The 13047-nt window shown below is 48.3% G+C and overlaps 1 protein-coding gene across 1 annotated transcript in view; it reads right to left on the bottom strand.

Moving 5' to 3' along the window:
- Positions 1-9048, bottom strand: part of Taok3 (TAO kinase 3) — a 175779-nt gene extending 166731 nt beyond the window's left edge. The window contains exon 1 of the mRNA XM_052755161.1: positions 8857-9048. The gene's annotated coding sequence lies outside the window, so the exon portion shown is untranslated. The remainder of the gene's footprint in view (positions 1-8856) is intronic.
- Positions 9049-13047: the final 3999 nt, after the last annotated feature.

Here is a 13047-nt window from a genome sequence, read left to right as displayed (position 1 = left end):
TGTACTCACTCATAAGTGGATACTAGATATAAAGCAAAGAACAATCAGACTGCAACCCACAGAACCATGGAGGCTACATAGCAGGGGGACGCTAGGATGACTGTGGCTTATAATCAGTTTTGGTTTTACTCAATTACTGGGCAAGCTTCAATGAAACATTTCACTATTAGGATAAGAATTTATACTGCATCAAGCTGATAATAGAAAAATTAATTAATTAATTAATTTAAAAAACCCCACTTGCCAGAAGTTAGCAAGTGTTGGAGAGAAGAATTCAGTCTGAAAGGTGGAGACCACCCCAAGTTGATTTGTGCTCAGTTATTAATTGATCGTTCTAGAAAGGAAGGTCCTGTGCTTTGGAAAAGCAGTGTGTGGAGGTGACTTACATCACCACCATCTTCTGTTTCTAAACCTCAGAGAAAGTACAAAATTCCAAAGGACCCAACTAATAAGAACACCATCCAAAGAAACAAAGTAATAGACCCCAACATCAACAGTCAAAGTGAACTCAGGAGGCAGAGCAGGCAGATCTCTGAGGTCGAGGCCAGCCTGGTCTACAAAACAAGTTCCAGGACAGCCAGGGCCACACAGAGAAACTCTGTCTCGAAAAACCGAGGGAGTCAAAGTGAAATGTTAAAAATGACCATGGATCTTTCCAAGTCCTGGGTTCCTGATGCCTCCTGATGTCAGACATTCCAACTGTCATGCTCAGAGGTAATCTTCCCTCAGGAACTTGTCCCTATTATCTTTGCCTGCAGCGACAATTGTATTCTATAATTATCTCCATAACTATACTTAAATACTAGTTTGGATCTAAAGTGTTACAGTTCAGTACAATTCAATAATTAAGGTATCTGTTGCAAGGTTAGAAATATAAGAGATTGTCCTTTTTTTAAAACCAAGAAGATGAACATCTGCAACAGAGAAGGGAAGTGTAAACCCGGAATGGACTATCAGAAAGAATATTCTAGAACAAAGGAAGCATATACTTAGAGAACTCGAGAGAGAAGTGGAGGGTAGTTAGAGGTCTCACCAACGATGGCCCTGGGTCCATGAAAAACATTCCAGAAACCCCCAAAGAATCCTGAAGATGAGGGACAGAGGTGTTGAGAGGGCTGGGCAAAGATGGGACCATGGATGGCCAGGCAGGAAACGCATGGCTAATAGGCAGGTGACATGGCCGAGGGGCAAGGTGGTAGGAGCAAACTGGCTCCCACCACTAGTCCTCCGACCTCCACAGGCGACCCCCAGCAATACCCCATACACAGAAAGTAAATGTGTGAGAAAAATGGGGTGCTCAAACCCAAGAATATGTTGCTAAATATGCCCCGAGTTTAATAGGCCAGGAGATTGGTTGGGGGCTCTGACTAGATGAAGAAAATTGGTGTCCTCCCTTGAGGAAGTCAGAAAGTGTCTGTGTACCCTGGAAGGACAGAAAGTTGAGGCTGGGGGCTGGAGAGCTGGTTCAGCAGAAAGAGACCAACATATAGACAAGTGGACAGAATGACACCCACATAAAACTATAAAATTAAAAAAAAAAATTTAAAGGAGACACTGGACAATTGTCACAGTGTCCTAGCATCCTTCTAAGGCCCTTACGGGACCGTGGAGGATAGAAGGTGAGGATGGAAGGGGGGGTGGCTTCCAAATGAAAAGCCAGCCCCGTGGCAGAGCTAGCTCCTGCCTCTGCCTCCAGCACCGAAAGACAAAGAAACCACACCTGGGTCACCTGGGTCAGGCTTGCTACTATCTTGGTGATCTTGGGAAGTCACTGGCTCTTGGAGCCTCACTTTCCCTGTATGTAAAGTTACTCTTTGTTCTTTCTGGAGTGGGGTGTCATTCAGTGGAGCAGTGACCCATGAGAGCACGGCAAAGGTGGCCAGAGAAAACGGTCCCAAGGGGTTGGGAGAAGCAACCTCCACCGCGGATGGAGTCGTCTGTGCTTGTCACTGTGCTCGGAGTCGACACGGGGCCCTTCATTCACTCATTCCAAGAGCCGGGAGAGCCATATAGCCTTCTTGGACAGAAGAGAAAATCTGATGCTTCCAATGTCACCAACTTACTCAGGGCCAGGCGGGTGGCACACTAACTGAGCCGAAAACGGTGGCTTTTTTAGGTCTTTCTGAGCCCACACCACCTTTTCGCCACAGTGTCAAACAAGGAAATGCTAACATTTGTTCTTGTTCTTCAAGGGAATCTCGTCTCTCTTCCCAGCCTTCATTAAAAAGTTATTTTTAACAGAACACTTAAAAAAACATTATTATTATTTTTAAGTGTGTGCACCTCTGGGTGTGTGCATGTATGAATGCAGGTACCTGAGGAGGACAGGGTTATTGAATGCCCTGGAGCTGGAGCTCCAGGAGGTTGTGAACCACGTGCTATGGCTCCTGGGAACTGAATTTGGATCCTCTTTAAGAACAGGGCCCATTCTTAACTGCAGAGCCATCTCTCCAGCCTACAGAGTATCCTTAATTTATTCGCTGACAATTCCATACATGTCAACAATGTATCTTGATCATATCTACCCCCAACTTTGCTCTAAATTTGATTTTTTTTATTATTATGGTACAAGTGTGTGCACGTTGGTGTATATTATATGGGCATGCATGACACACACATGTGGAGATACAGGACAACTTGGTGGAGTCATTTTTCTCCTTCCACCCTTATGTGGGTTACAGGGATTGAACTCTGGTCATCGGGCTTAGAGGCAAGTGTTTTAAGGGACTGAGTCATCTTGATGGGCCCCCCCTGTTCACATCCTTTCAATGAGCTAAAAGCACCCAATGAGGACTAGACAGAAGACATAGACATGACCTATTAATTTGCCAATCACTAATTCATTTCCCCATTCTTATGCACACTACTGAGCATACTTTCTACTTCATGGGTCACGCTTAGCCTGGGGTGTGCGAAGATGAGTAAGGGCCACCTGTTTCCTCAGCTCACAGGCCAGTCAGTGAGAAACATATGGAAACGGGGACCTGGCATACAATGGCTGAAAGGATTTTGCAAGCCAGACGTGGTGGCTCAAGCCTGTGATCTTAGAACTTGGAAAGCTGAGAGAGAGGTTACTGGAGAGTTTGAGGTCAGCCTGGCTAGAGAGGAAGACCTCGTCACAACACAAAACCAAACAGAAACAGAAAAGGAATTTTGCAGGGCCAATGAAAGCAGAAAGTCTCAGAAAACACCTTTACCATCCTCTCTGCTATCAAATCTTGACCCAGGTCACTTAAAAACCATGTCCATGTTGCTTTGGGACAGTATCTGTGGAGGGGCTGTAGCCTAGTGTATTTGAGGCCCCGAGTCTGAGCCCCATCATCTAAATAAATACAATAAAATATGTATATTTGCACATTCCCCAAACACAGTCTTCCTTTGATCCCCATGATGAGTGCTGCTCTCAGCCCTGGTCAGAGAGCCGTCTTCCTGATGGTGGGCGGTGGGCGGTGGGCGGCAGTGAATGAAGAGACAGACTCAGAACTGGGCGGAGCGCTGTGCGGTGATAGCTGAGTGCTGGGTCCTAAATGGGACATCTGTGTCCTTGGAGCCTCCCAGGCCTCAGAAGGCTCAGGGGGACGCTGAGGAAGAGGGGAGCTGCAGGAGTGGGGAGGGGGCTGTGAGGGGATGTCTTCTGGGCATGGCATACCCACTACACTCAGGAACTCACTGCCGCTGTGGTTACCCACGCACGATGAAGCCAAAAGACCAGCCAGCGCTCAGCCAGCTTGCCAGCGGGCAGGACTAACTGGACTCTGGATTACATGCACGCCAGTGTGGGGGTGGGGTGGTGGACGTGAGGTGGGAGGGAGACATGTTGGAAGGTGTCTGGAGAGACAGAGAAGAGTGTCCTGGAGTGGATATGATCAAGATATATTGTATACATGGGTGAAGTGGTCAGAGGATAAATAAAAGATACTTTAAACATTAAAAAAATAGATGAAATTTAAAAAAAAAAAAGGCTTATGTTCTCAACAGAAGAGAAAACTGGCCGTGAACTATGATTCTGGCTAGTGTGTTTACTGCCAAGACCAATTAAGTTATTGGTTTATTTAAGAAAGCTTTCTGACTTAATTAGTGGGCTCTCTTGTAGTGGGGAAGCAAGACGTATTTGAATTGCCATTACCCTTGTTTGCCATGGACACATGCCAGTGACAGACGGACAGAAAGTGAAATACACGAACATAAATACCGGGCTGGTAGGGCTGGAGAGCTGGCTGATGGGTTAAGGAGCACTGGTTGTTCTTGCAGAGGACCCGGGTTCGGTTCCCAGCACCCACATGGTGGCCTCACAACCATCTCTAACTAGTTCCAGGGGATTTGATGTCCTCTTCTGGCCTTTGAAGGCACCAGGCACACATGCAGTGCCCAGATAGAACAAAACACCCACACATATAATATAAAGTCCTTGCTTATAAAATAAATAAATACACACGGGGCTGGTGAGATGGCTCAGTGGGTAAAGGCATTGCCACCAACCCTGGTGACCTGAGTTTGACCCCAGGGGACCCACATGATGGAAGGAGAGGAGCGATTATTGCAAGTTGTCCTCTGACCTCCACATGGACATAGGAGTCTATACCTACACACAGTAGATAATTGAGTATAAGAAAAAAATAAAAGTGAGTATATACCATAGAACCCCAGCTTAATCTGGAAATGAAGTTTCCCCTCAAAATAGTAGAAGAAGCTGGCGTCGAACTCTTCCAATGAATATGTCATTCATGCATTCCACTATTAAAATGAGGCATTGAAGCTGCAGTCGGTTTCACTTCCTTCATGGAGGCCGGAGGTAAAATGGAGGGACCATAAAATGGAGGGACCACGGGTGAGGGACTCAGGCACGGAATGCTCCATTGGTTGGGAACTAAACACATCCTCACAAACAGCAAATCAGCCAATCCAATGGGTGATGAGGCTAGCCCACAAGGTAAATCACCCAGGCCAAACTACACCCCCAGAATAACAACTCAGAAACTATCTCCTGTGAGTGATAGGAATTTTCTCCCTGAAGGAAGATAAATTGAAAAATGTTTTCTCAGGAAGTCCCCAAATGTGTTAAGACAGGATCTTTTCTGGTGTGTGTGTGTGTGTGTGTGTGTGTGTGTGTGTGTGTGTGTGTGTGTATCGTGTGTGTCTCTGTGCATGTGCATATGTGTTTTTCTATGCGTATATGTCTGTCTCTCTGTGTGTTTATGTATATATGTGTCTTTCCGTGTGTGTGTGTGTGTGTGTGTGTGTGTGTGTGTGTGTGTGTGTGTGTGTGTCTGTGTGTCTGTGTGTCTGTGTGTCTGTGTTCTTTTGGGGAGAGGAAGAAGAAATTTAAACTGGGAGTAAATTATGAAGGAAAGAGTGTGTATGTAACACTGGATGGAGCATGTGTGCAGAGTAAGGCTTCATGATCCCCCTGCATCAGCTCTCCAGGAGCTCCACTCCTGCACCCTGCTCTACTGAAGACCCATGCGTTTATGAATGTTGGCAAGCAATGAAAACGCTTGTTCAGGTTGGCTCGACTGTTAAGCCACGCCAGATAGCCGGGCAGCCTTGGCGAGCACAATGGATCCACTGTGCAGGACTCCTGCAGTCAAGAGTGTGAAATGGGTGATTAGGTTTCCTGGGATCTGGCTAAAACCAGGTAAAGAACATGGAAGTGCTCACCTGAACCCCTTCTTGTCATTTTATTTCTTTAAACAAGAAACAAGGCTTTGTTTGTTTGTTTGTTTGTCTTGGTTTTTTGAGACAGGGTTTCTCCGTGTAGCCCTGACTGTCCGTGAACTTGCTTTGTAGATCAGGCTGGCCTTGAACTCACAGAGATCCACCTGCCTCTGCCTCCCAAGTGCTGGGATTAAAGGCGTGTGCCATCATGGCTGAAACAAGCCTTTTAGATGAACAAAGATCTCACAGAAATTCCTACCCTCTCACACCCCTCCCCAAGGGAAGCAACTCTTATCTCTAAGAATTCTACCCTACTCTGTCTCCACCATCCCTGGATCAATACCATATCAGAAAGTGGTTGCCATGGATGCCTGGGTGATAACTCAGGAGAAGGGCAGGGCACTTTCATTTCCTATAAGGAAATACATTTCTCGTTCTGTCTTCAGAAATGACCGTTTGCACCAGTCAGAAGTGAGCTAACAGGATGGTGAAAAACTTCTATGCACTGACACTTCCCTGACTTGCTGGAAGGACTGGGTCTTCCCACTCAGAGCACCTCAGGCACCCACCATGCCCTACCCCCAGGATGAATAGACACAGGAGTTAACTGACTTCATCATATCCCCCACCCCCTTGAATTCTGGGAAAATCTGTGCTTGAGGCAGCTGATTCTGTCCTTAGCATCATTTGTCTCCCAGGGGAGGATTTCTAATGGCAGAGCAAGCCTTTTATCGCCCCGATGGAAACCATTTCAGACATTGGTCTTGGACTGAAACAGCATTGGGGCTGGCAGTGTGGCTCAGTGGGAAGATCACTTGACTAGTATTTGGAAGGCCCTGGGTCTGATGTTCTGCACCTAAAGAGAGAAACAGCAGATCTAGGCCAAGTCTACTTTTGCTGTTGTTCTGGGGACCAAACTCAGGGCTTCGGGCTTATTAGGTAAGAAATCCCCACCCCTACCTTGTGTCTATGGAAAATAACACAGTAGACCTCTTGATGGAGCTGCAAAATCTTTCTGTGGTCTTTTGAGATGGTGTCTTAGAGCCCAGGCTGGCTTGGTACTCCTTGGGTATGTAGCCCAGTCTGGCCTCCAACTCAAAATTGTCCTGTCTCATGCCCAGTGAAGGAATCACACACACTGAACCTGACTCAGAGGAGACATCTAAATAACAGAAATGGGATAGTAGTTACATTCCCCATTATTTCCCTAAAACTATTCTTTTCTAAGTTTCTAAAAACAAAACAAAAGAAAAAAAAGAAATAAAACAGTGATGAAGAGAACAGAAGCAACATTAGAAACAGAGAAAAAGGAGATTAAAAGATGAAATACAAGAGATATATAAAAATGCCACAATGAAAATCCATCCATTTGTAATGGTAATCCAAAAAATAATTTAAGACAAAAAAAGACCCATCATGATTCCTTAAAATCATCAAATATAAAGTTGATGACCAAATAAAGTACATTGGGGCTGAATTCAGAAGGTGGGTAGGGCCGTGTCAACTTATCCCAGGACTGAGGTCATGATATTTTCACATCCCTCAGAGTAGAAGGCTATCCACAAACCGACCACCTGATTGCTTCAGCTCCTTGTCCCAGCCTAGAGTCAGACCTACAGTGTATGCTTCGAATACGCTTATCTGGCTCCTTAGAAAGTGCCATTCATTTATTGACCCCCAGTAACTGTTTTGAAAAATTGACTGTGACCTTCCGACTGTGTCTACCACATCCAAGTTAAACAGCCTGCACTACAGACACTGCTCTGGTTCTCTTAAATCTGCATGGTAAACAATGATAGGGACAGACTGCCAAATGGGAAAAAGTTTCTTAACTCCTTGTGGAGCAAAAATGAAAAACTAAAACCAAAACAACAACAAAAACCAAAAACGGTGCTTCAGGAGCACACAGCGTTAAAATTAACACACTAATCCAAAGCAAGGAGGATATTCCAGAAGACATCTTCCTCCAACTTCTTGGGATGGGTCAAATGAAAACCCCTCTAGGTTCCCCCCAGATCTGTCATCAAGGAACTCCCCCCAGGTCGAACTTTAGTAAAGAGATGGAAAGCCAGCCTGCTGTTTACAAGAGGCAAGGTGCTTGCTTGTCTAATCTCTACAAATCGTCAGACTAGCCCTTGGCCAGCCCTTGCGATCCAGTCCTTCACTCCCGGGCCCCATCACATGATCCCCCTTCCAGCGTCCCGGAACTCAACCCTCAGGGAGACCTCGGATTCGTAGAAGCGGAACATCGGGTGTCCAGGTGTCAGCGTTGCTGCTGTCCCCACCCAATGCCACCGGGACCCGGGCTGCCGGTGTTTTTCCCCAGGTGCCTGGCTGCCAGGTCAGAAAGCCACGCTCCGAACGCTCTTCTCTGGTACCCCACTCACCCGTTCTCCCCGGACGCTTCGATGCTGGCCCTGCTCTGGGTCCCTCAGCCCCCACCCGTCTGTCTTGTCCTTTCGTGGGGACCCCTCCCGTCACGCAGCTGTCCTAAACTTTCATGAGGTCCTCCTTCACATCCATTGAGAGGGTGCAGTTTTCAGAACCACTGCCCTGGTCTCCCGTGAGGTCCTTTGCTTACTGTCTGTCTTAGTCCCTCTTGGGTCCCCTTCCTTCATTCCGCTGCCTGGGTTCTCTGGAGTCCACTTGCTCAGTCTGCAGTCCCGGTCCCTCTCGGTGTCTCCTCCGCTCACTCCACGGTTCCGGTCCCTCTCTGGGTCCGGTCCGTTCTCCCCACTGATCCATCTGGGGCACATCTCCTCGTTCATCCCACCGTCACCGTCCCTCCAGGGTCCTCTCGCTCAGCCCACTGCCCGGGGTCCCTCTCCAGCTCCCTCTTCAAGTCGCCACGTTAGTCCCACTGCCCAGTCCCGTCCTGGGGTCCCCCTTGCTCACCTGCGGTATTTCTCGGTCCCCTCCTCATCTTACTTCCCCCACCCTTCTCGGCGTCCCCTCTCTCACTCGCGGTCCCACTCGTGGAGTCCTCTCGTCACCCCGCCGACCCTGTTCCCCAATCTGGTCCTCTCCCTCACCCGTGGTCCCTCTCGGGGTCCCCTCCTCACTCCTCGTCCCGGTCCTCCCCGGTCCCCCGAAGCACTGGCAGAGATCCGCTAGCAACTCCGCTCCCGGGATGCTCGTGGCCGCTGCGCCGGGTCCCCGCGCCGGGACTCCCGGCTGTCACTCTGGCGCCCGCGCTCTCACCTCAGCGCTGTCACCCGCGGCCCCGGCGCCGCCGCCTCCCCTCGCTCGTGCCCCGAGTCGCTCTCGTGCTGGGTCCTCGCGTGCTGGGTCCCCACGCGCAGCCTCGGCTCAGCCAGCCCCGCGTCGCGCCCCACTCTCCACGCAGGACCCTCGCTGCTGCCGCCGCCGCCGCCGCCGCCGCTGCTGCTGCTGCTGCTGTCCGAGGTGCGGCTCCGCCAGGGGTGGCCAATCGCACCCGACTGCGCGGAGCGCGCCCCGCCCCCCGCGCGGCCCCGCCCCTCGGCCCCGCCCCCAGCCGCGCTCTGATAGGCTCTCTACTGACCATCCCTGGTCGCCGGCCTCGGGCCCCCTGTCGCATGTAGGCGTTCGATTGGCCTTTCCTGGGAAGCCCGAGCGGTCGATGGAGCCAGGGGATTGGCGGAGCCGGGGGTGGGCGTGTCCTATGGGCGGGGCTCTGTCAAACGCGGAAGCTTTCTCAGCTTGGGTTAGCCATGGCCCTCTTCGGGTGCGGTCGGGCTGGTTTGTACAGCGCAGGGGTCAAAGTTCGTGGCTCTCTTCCCCACGCCTTGGTTTTTCTTGGGAGACCACCGTGGGAGAGCATGGGGAGTGGACCTGGTCTCAAGCTGGACCTTTCTCAACTCCTAGTCACCCTTAAGGCAAGATTTCCTCCTCCTGGGACTTGTAAATATTTCCTAGCTCTCAGACAGGGGAATTGCGTTTTCTTGCCTTGCTTTCAGTGGACGTCAGTTTACTGCTGGAGAAGGGGGAAAAAAATCTGTAGACTGGATAAACCCTCTACACAGCTAAGTACTTAACACGGTCTGGGCATGTATTTGAAAAGTCAAGCCTTTGTACTCATTGTGGCCGGATTTGATGTGACCATCAATACCCTGCAGGCAGAGGCAGGAGGATCGCCTCAAGTTTGAGTCCAGCATGGGCTAGAGCTAGACCTTGTCACAAAAAAAAAAAAGAAAGAAAGAAGGAAGGAAGGAAGGAAGGAAGGAAGGAAGGAAGGAAGGAAGGTGGAAACTATTCATTTTGTGAGTTTTGAATACCACGGTTGGACAAGGAGTTGGGGTAGGGGGATCCCGTTAGCTTTGGCAAGGTTCCAGCAAGCATATTCAGCTGAACCTCATTCAGGGTCACAGGCTTTAGGCTTTAATGAGCCAAATGTGGAAGGGACACTGCGTTTTGACCCCAAGCACACCCTGCAATAACCTGGATCCATCCTGAGCCACGCTGAAACATAGTGCTTGCCAGGGATTAAAGTGCACCAGGACCTGTCTCCTATTTTTGCGGAAATAGCTGTTTCAGTTAACGGTAGAAGCTCGAAACAGCTTGCTGTAGGGCCAAAATTTCCCCATAAGCCTTGTCAGATTTAGACACACCTAATCTCTTAGTAAATCCTCCACTACAAACTTTTTTTTTCTTATTTTTTAATCTGCGATTGGGTCTCACGATGTAGTCCAGGCCTAGAACTCTTCTTGTGTAGACAGTTTGGCCTTAGACTCACAGAGATCTGCCTGCCCCTGCCTCTGGCTAGGATTAAAGGCGTGGCCACCACCACACCTGCCCTATTTTTTTTTTAAAGCACTGGAGATTGACCAGAGCTACTCCAACAGGTTAGAAAATTTCTTCTTCTTCTTCTTCTTCTTCTTCTTCTTCTTCTTCTTCTTCTTCTTCTTCTTCTTCTTCCTCCTCCTCCTCCTCCTCCTCCTCCTCCTCCTCCTCCTCCTTTTAAAACCACTGAGCTCTATCCCCCAGCCCACATTTTCATCCCAAACATTGTCTGTTTGCAAATCAAACTTCATTCCATTACCTGGACACCCTTAAAATCTGGATGGTGGGAACACAGGCTGCCTGGGAAGGCCTGAGGTTGTGAACATTGGGCTCCAGGGTGTGAGCTTCAGGTCCACTTCTGAGGTGGGTGTTTTCCTGAGTAGTCTGAGTACCATGTTTGGGAGAGAAGCCGTGGAAGACTTTAAGAGGTGAAACTTGATTTTGAAGAAAACCTAGGTTTTATAGGCAAAGTTGGCCTATGGAGTAAAAGCTGGCCAAACCTCAAGTCATGAGGGATTTTTTTTTTTTTTTTGGTTTTTCGAGACAGGGTTTCTCTGTGTAGCTTTGCGCCTTTCCTGGAACTCACTTGGTAGTCCAGGCTAGCCTCGAACTCACAGAGATCCACCTGCCTCTGCCTCCCGAGTGCTGGGATTAAAGGCGTGCGCCACCACCGCCCGGCCTCCCGTCATGAGGGATTTTTAAAACGTAGTTTCCCTCTTCTAGAAACACACTAGTAAACTGCTTATTGGGCAGACTCAGCAGTCTCCATGGAAGATAAGGGGTAAATTGTCATCATCCAACTGTTTGTTTGTGTCTCTGTAATACACACAAAACAGGAACACACGACTATTAACACAGGTTGTCAGCAATCAGGGAGACAGAAATAAAAGTTAAACGCAGGCAAGATTATAAAAGAAGGGCCCAGCTTTTTGTAACTATTTAGTAACAAAGCCATCTACTTTTTGATTCATTGTATCAATGAATTCTGATTTCAAAATGTTGCCCTTTGTTTTTTTTTCTGCTTTGTGCATAGTATTTCTAATGGAAGCTCCAGTCTCACAAAGTGGATTCAGATAGTTTACATGTGATCCAACAGCACACGCGCGCGCGCGCGCGCGCACACACACACACACACACACACACACACACACACGAAGCTGACCTCATTCGTTGCAGGAGAGACCTCTCTGCAAACCTCTGCTGAGATTGTGCTTGAAGAAAGACTTGTTGAGAAGGGGTTTCAGATCCCAGAACTTCTGGGAAACTCATCCCAGCATTGCATTCTGGAAATTCTTGCATTTCACACAGAGGAAATAGCCCTTACAAGGAGAGCCAAGATTTAATTAAAACAAGGTAGTAAATAGGAGATGTCAGAACGAATGGGACTGAGAAAGAAGGTTCTTATTTTTGGAAGTCTCTCTGGGGCTAATTTGGAAATAAAGCTGATCACAAAGGATGTGAGAATCAGAATACTGCATTGGGTCCCACCCTGCCTCTCACCACATTCACATCACATTCCTATCTGCCCGGCTTTGTTACTTCTTCCCTTTTCTCTGCAGATTTGACTCAGCTGAAAGGTGTTCCTGTGACCACATCTTCCCTGCCTCCTGGTATTAGGAATTGAAGCTGGGGTCTCCAGCATGCCAGGCCAGGCCAGTGCTCTACCCAGCGGCATCTGTGGCCCTCTAGTTTACTTTTGTTTTCAGACGTGGTCTCACTAAGCTGGCTGACCTTGATCTTGCCTTCCCTCCTGCTTTTATCATCCTGAGTAGCTGGGATGATAGTCCTGAGCCACTAGGCAGAGGCCACTTTTTTAATTTTTTTTTTTTAAGATTTATTTATTTATTATGTATACAGCATGTATGACAGCAGTCCAGAAGAGGGCATCAGATCTCATTACAGGTGGTTGTGAGCCACCATGTGGGTGCTGGGAATTTGAACTCAGGACCTCTGGAAGAGCAGTTAGTGCTTTTAACATCTGAGCCATCTCTCCAGCCCCACTTTTTAAAATTTTATTTTATTATTTATTTTGATTGTTTGTGACGGGGGTTTCTGTGTAGCCCTGGCTGTCCTGGAACTCGCTCTGTAGACCAGGCTGGCCTCGAACTCACAGAGATCTACCTGCCTCTGTCTCCGGAGTGCTAGGAATTAAAGGCCTGAGCCATCACCGCCTGGCCTTTTTTTTTTTTTTTCCCCAAAACTGTGACACTGCATTCCTCTCCTGGGACGGTGGTGTGGTGTGGGGGGCACATGGCTACGCAAATTAACACATGGAGAAACTTAGCTTTCTTGGCTTTTTTGTTTGTTTTTGATTCAGGATTTCTCTGTGTAGCCCAGGCTGTCCTGGAACTCGCTTTGTAGACCAGGCTGGCCTCGAACTCAGTGATAGGCCTGCCCTGTGCTGGGATTACAGGAGTGTGCCGCTACGCCCGGCATTGGCTTTTGAATTTTAGCCAACATAATTCCTGTAGTTAAATGCTTTATTTGCTCACCTGAAAACGAGCAGGTTAACTAGTTACTGGATTATGTAAAAGTACCTTAAAAATTACATTTGAGGAAACACGAGGCAGCTGTCCCATGGACAGCCTGGATCTGGGATTCTAAACTGATATCACCATTTTTTCTCTCTCT

The sequence above is a fragment of the Peromyscus californicus genome, unplaced genomic scaffold (assembly GCF_007827085.1).
Source record: "Peromyscus californicus insignis strain IS unplaced genomic scaffold, ASM782708v3 Scaffold_2__1_contigs__length_46816999, whole genome shotgun sequence".
Taxonomy (NCBI): Eukaryota; Metazoa; Chordata; class Mammalia; order Rodentia; family Cricetidae; genus Peromyscus; species Peromyscus californicus.
This window is presented reverse-complemented; position numbering and strand designations above follow the sequence as displayed.